The sequence below is a fragment of the Dermacentor variabilis genome, chromosome 2 (genome assembly GCF_050947875.1).
Source record: "Dermacentor variabilis isolate Ectoservices chromosome 2, ASM5094787v1, whole genome shotgun sequence".
Classification (NCBI taxonomy): Eukaryota; Metazoa; Arthropoda; class Arachnida; order Ixodida; family Ixodidae; genus Dermacentor; species Dermacentor variabilis.
In genome coordinates, this window is record NC_134569.1 from 275,335,211 (window position 1) to 275,340,798 (window position 5,588).

Consider the following 5,588-nt stretch of genomic DNA (forward strand, 5'->3'; position numbering starts at 1 on the left):
CGTTCAGCCAAAAGCACCATTTGCATGCATATCTTGTGGTGTCGCAGAAAACAACGTCCGCGTCTACCAAAAGATGCATATGCATGCTTAACAAGTGGTTTGGCACAAATCCATGCGCGGGTGCTAAAAAGAGCAGCATGGGCGTGCTTAGCACGTTGTTTGGTAGAAATCCACGTGCGCGTTCTTCCAAAAGCACCATTTGCATGCATATCTTGTGGTTTTGCAGAAAACAACGTCCGCGTCTACCAAAAGATGCATGGGCATGCTTAACAAGTGGTTTGGCACAAATCCATGCGCGGGTGCTAAAAAGAGCAGCATGGGTGTGCTTAGTACGTCGTTTGGTAGAAATCCACGTGCGCGTTCTGCCAAAAGCACCATTTGTATGCATATCTTGTGGTTTTGCAGAAAACAATGTCCGCGTCTACCAAAAGATGCATGTGCATGTTTAACAAGTGGTTTGGCACAAATCCATGCGCGGGTGCTAAAAATAGCAGCATGGGCGTGCTTATCACGTCGTTTGGTAGAAATCCATGTGCGCGTTCTGCCAAAAGCAGCATTTGCATGCATATCTTGTGGTTTTGCAGAAAACAACGTCCGCGTCTACCAGAAGATGCATGTGCATGCTTAACAAGTGGTTTGGCACAAATCCATGCGCGGGTGCTAAAAAGAGCAGCATGGGCGTGCTTAGCACGTCGTTTGGTAGAAATCCACGAACGCGTTCTGCCAAAAGCACCATTTGTATGCATATCTTGTGGTTTTGCAGAAAACAATGTCCGCGTCTAAGAAAAGATGCATATGCATGCTTAACAAATGGTTTGGCACAAATCCATGCGCGGGTGCTAAAAAGAGCAGCATGGGCGAGCTTAGCACGTCGTTTGGTAGAAATCCGCGTGCGCTTCCTGCCAAAAGCACCATTTGCATGCATATCTTGTGGTGTCGCAGAAAGCAACCTCCGCGTCTACAAAAAGATGCATGTGCATGCTTAACAAGTGGTCTGGCACAAATCCATGCGCGGGTGCTAAAAAGAGCAGCATGGGCGAGCTTAGTACGTCGTTTGGTAGAAATCCGTGTGCGCGTTCAGCCAAAAGCACCATTTGCATGCATATCTTGTGGTGTCGCAGAAAACAACGTCTGCGTCTACCAAAAGATGCATATGCATGCTTAACAAGTGGTTTGGCACAAATCCATGCGCGGGTGCTAAAAAGAGCAACATGGGCGTGCTTAGCACGTTGTTTGGTAGAAATCCACGTGCGCGTTCTTCCAAAAGCACCATTTGCATGCATATCTTGTGGTTTTGCAGAAAACAACGTCCGCGTCTACCAAAAGATGCATGTGCATGCTTAACAAGTGGTTTGGCACAAATCCATGCGCGGGTGCTAAAAACAGCAGAGTGGGCGTGCTTAGTACGTCGTTTGGTAGAAATCCACGTGCGCGTTCTGCCAAAAGCACCATTTGTATGCATATCTTGTGGTTTTGCAGAAAACAATGTCGGCGTCTACCAAGATGCATATGCATGCTTAACAAGTGGTTTGGCACAAATCCATGCGCGGGTGCTAAAAAGAGCAGCATGGGCGTGCTTAGCACGTTGTTTGGTAGAAATCCACGTGCGCGTTCTGCCAAAAGCACCATTTGCATGCATATCTTGGGGTTTTGCAGAAAACAACGTCCACGTCTACCAAAAGATGCATGTGCATGCTTAACAAGTGGTTTGGCAAAAATCTATGCGCGGGTGCAAAAAAGAGCAGCATGGGCGTGCTTAGTACGTCGTTTGGTAGAAATCCACGTGCGCGTTCTGCCAAAAACACGATTTGAATGCATATCTTGTGGTTTGGCAGAAAACAACGTCCGCGTCTACCAAAAGATGCATGTGCATGTTTAACAAGTGGTTTGGCACAAATCCATGCGCGGGTGCTAAAAAGAGCAGCATGGGCGCGCTTAGCACGTCGTTTGGTAGAAATCCATGTGCGCGTTCTGCCAAAAGTAGCATTTGCATGCATATCTTGTGGTTTTGCAGAAAACAACGTCCGCGTCTACCAGAAGATGCATGTGCATGCTTAACAAGTGGTTTGGCACAAATCCATGCGCGGGTGCTAAAAAGAGCAGCATGGGCGTGCTTAGCACGTCGTTTGGTAGAAATCCACGAACGCGTTCTGCCAAAAGCACCATTTGTATGCATATCTTGTGGTTTTGCAGAAAACAATGTCCGCGTCTAAGAAAAGATGCATATGCATGCTTAACAAGTGGTTTGGCACAAATCCATGCGCGGGTGCTAAAAATAGCAGCATGGGCGAGCTTAGCACGTCGTTTGGTAGAAATCCGCGTGCGCTTTCTGCCAAAAGCACCATTTGCATGCATATCTTGTGGTGTCGCAGAAAACAACCTCCGCGTCTACAAAAAGATGCATGTGCATGCTTAACAAGTGGTCTGACACAAATCCATGCGCGGATGCTAAAAAGAGCAGCATGGGCATGCATAGCACGTCGTTTGGTAGAAATCCACGTGCGCGTTCTGCGAAAAGCACCATTTGCATGCACATCTTGTGGTTTTGCAGAAAACAACGTCCGCGTCTACCAAAAGATGCATATGCATGCTTAACAAGTGGTTTGGCATAAATCCATGCGCGGGTGCTAAAAAGAGCAGCATGGGCGCGCTTAGCACGTTGTTTGGTAGAAATACACGTGCGCGTTCTTCCAAAAGCACCATTTGCATGCATATCTTGTGGTTTTGCAGAAAACAACGTCCGCGTCTACCAAAAGATGCATGTGCATGCTTAACAAGTGGTTTGGCACAAATCCATGCGCGGGTGCTAAAAAGAGCAGCATGGGCGTGCTTAGTACGTCGTTTGGTGGAAATCCACGTGCGCGTTCTGCGAAAAGCACCATTTGTATGCATATCTTGTGGTTTTGCAGAAAACAATGTCCGCGTCTACCAAAAGATGCATATGCATGCTTAACAAGTGGTTTGGCACAAATCCATGCGCGGGTGCTAAAAAGAGCAGCATGGGCGAGCTTAGCACGTCGTTTGGTAGAAGTCCGTGTGCGCGTTCAGCCAAAAGCACCATTTGCATGCATATCTTGTGGTGTCGCAGAAAACAACGTCCGCGTCTACCAAAAGATGCATATGCATGCTTAACAAGTGGTTTGGCACAAATCCATGCGCGGGTGCTAAAAAGAGCAGCATGGGCGTGCTTAGCACGTTGTTTGGTAGAAATCCACGTGCGCGTTCTTCCAAAAGCACCATTTGCATGCATATCTTGTGGTTTTGCAGAAAACAACGTCCGCGTCTACCAAAAGATACATGTGCATGCTTAACAAGTGGTTTGGCATAAATCCACGCGCGGGTGCTAAATAGAGCAGCACGGGCGTGCTTAGTACGTCGTTTGGTAGAAATCCACGTGCGCGTTCTGCCAAAAGCACCATTTGCATGCAGATCTTGTGGTTTTGCAGAAAACAACGTCCGCGTCTACCAAAAGATGGATGTGCATGCTTAACAAGTGGTTTGGCACAAATTCATGCGCGGGTGCTAAAAAGAGCAGCATGGGCGCGCTTAGCACGTTGTTTGGTAGAAATACACGTGCGCGCTCTGCCAAAAGCACCATTTGCATGCATACCTTGTGGTTTTGCAGAAAACAACGTCCGCGTCTACCAAAAGATGCATGTGCATGCTTAAAAAGTGGTTTGGCACAAATCCATGCGCGGGTGCTAAAAAGAGCAGCATGGGCTTGTTTAGCACGTCGTTTATTAGAAATCCACGTGCGTGTTCTGCCAAAAGCACCATTTGCATGCATATCTTGTGGTTTTGCAGAAAACAACGTCCGCATTTGGCAAAAGATGCATGTGCATGCTTAACAAGTGGTTTGGCAGAAATCCATGCGCGGGTGCTAAAAAGAGCAGCATGGGCGTGCTTAGCACGTTCTTTGGTAGAAATCCACGTGCGCGTTCTGCCAAAAGCACCATTTGCATGCATATCTTGGGGTTTTGCAGAAAACAACGTCCGCGTCTACCAAAAGATGCATGTGCATGCTTAACAAGTGGTTTGGCAAAAATCTATGCGCGGGTGCAAAAAAGAGCAGCATGGGCGTGTTAGTACGTCGTTTGGTAGAAATCCACGTGCGCGTTCTGCCAAAAGCATGATTTGAATGCATATCTTGTGGTTTTGCAGAAAACAACGTCCGCATCTACCAAAATATGCATGTGCATGTTTAACAAGTGGTTTGGCACAAATCCATGCGCGGGTGCTAAAAAGAGCAGCATGGGCGTGCTTAGCACGTCGTTTGGTAGAAATCCATGTGCGCGTTCTGCCAAAAGCAGCATTTGCATGCATATCTTGTGGTTTTGCAGAAAACAACGTCCACGTCTACCAGAAGATGCATGTGCATGCTTAACAAGTGGTTTGGCACAAATCCATGCGCGGGTGCTAAAAAGAGCAGCATGGGCGTGCTTAGCACGTCGTTTGGTAGAAATCCACGAACGCGTTCTGCCAAAAGCACCATTTGTATGCATATCTTGTGGTTTTGCAGAAAACAATGTCCGCGTCTAAGAAAAGATGCATATGCATGCTTAACAAGTGGTTTGGCACAAATCCATGCGCGGGTGCTAAAAAGAGCAGCATGGGCGAGCTTAGCACGTCGTTTGGTAGAAATCCGCGTGCGCTTTCTGCCAAAAGCACCATTTGCATGCATATCTTGTGGTGTCGCAGAAAACAACCTCCGCGTCTACAAAAAGATGCATGTGCATGCTTAACAAGTGGTCTGGCACTAATCCATGCGCGGGTGCTTAAAAGAGCAGCATGGGCATGCATAGCACGTCGTTTGGTAGAAATCCACGTGCGCGTTCTGCCAAAAGCACCATTTGCATGCACATCTTGTGGTTTTGCAGAAAACAACGTCCGCGTCTACCAAAAGATGCATATGCATGCTTAACAAGTGGTTTGGCACAAATCCATGCGCGGGTGCTAAAAAGAGCAGCATGGGCGTGCTTAGCACGTTGTTTGGTAGAAATCCACGTGCGCGTTCGTCCAAAAGCACCATTTGCATGCATATCTTGTGGTTTTGCAGAAAACAACGTCCGCGTCTACCAAAAGATGCATGTGCATGCTTAACAAGTGGTTTGGCACAAATCCATGCGCGGTTGCTAAAAAGAGCAGCATGGGCGTGCTTAGTACGTCGTTTGGTGGAAATCCACGTGCGCGTTCTGCCAAAAGCACCATTTGTATGCATATCTTGTGGTTTTGCAGAAAACAATGTCCGCGTCTACCAAAAGATGCATATGCATGCTTAACAAGTGGTTTGGCACAAATCCATGCGCGGGTGCTAAAAAGAGCAACATGGGCGAGCTTAGCACGTCGTTTGGTAGAAATCCGTGTGCGCGTTCAGCCAAAAGCACCATTTGCATGCATATCTTGTGGTGTCGCAGAAAACAACGTCCGCGTCTACCAAAAGATGCATATGCATGCTTAACAAGTGGTTTGGCACAAATCCATGCGCGGGTGCTAAAAAGAGCAGCATGGGCGTGCTTAGCACGTTGTTTGGTAGAAATCCACGTGCGCGTTCTTCCAAAAGCACCATTTGCATGCATATCTTGTGGTTT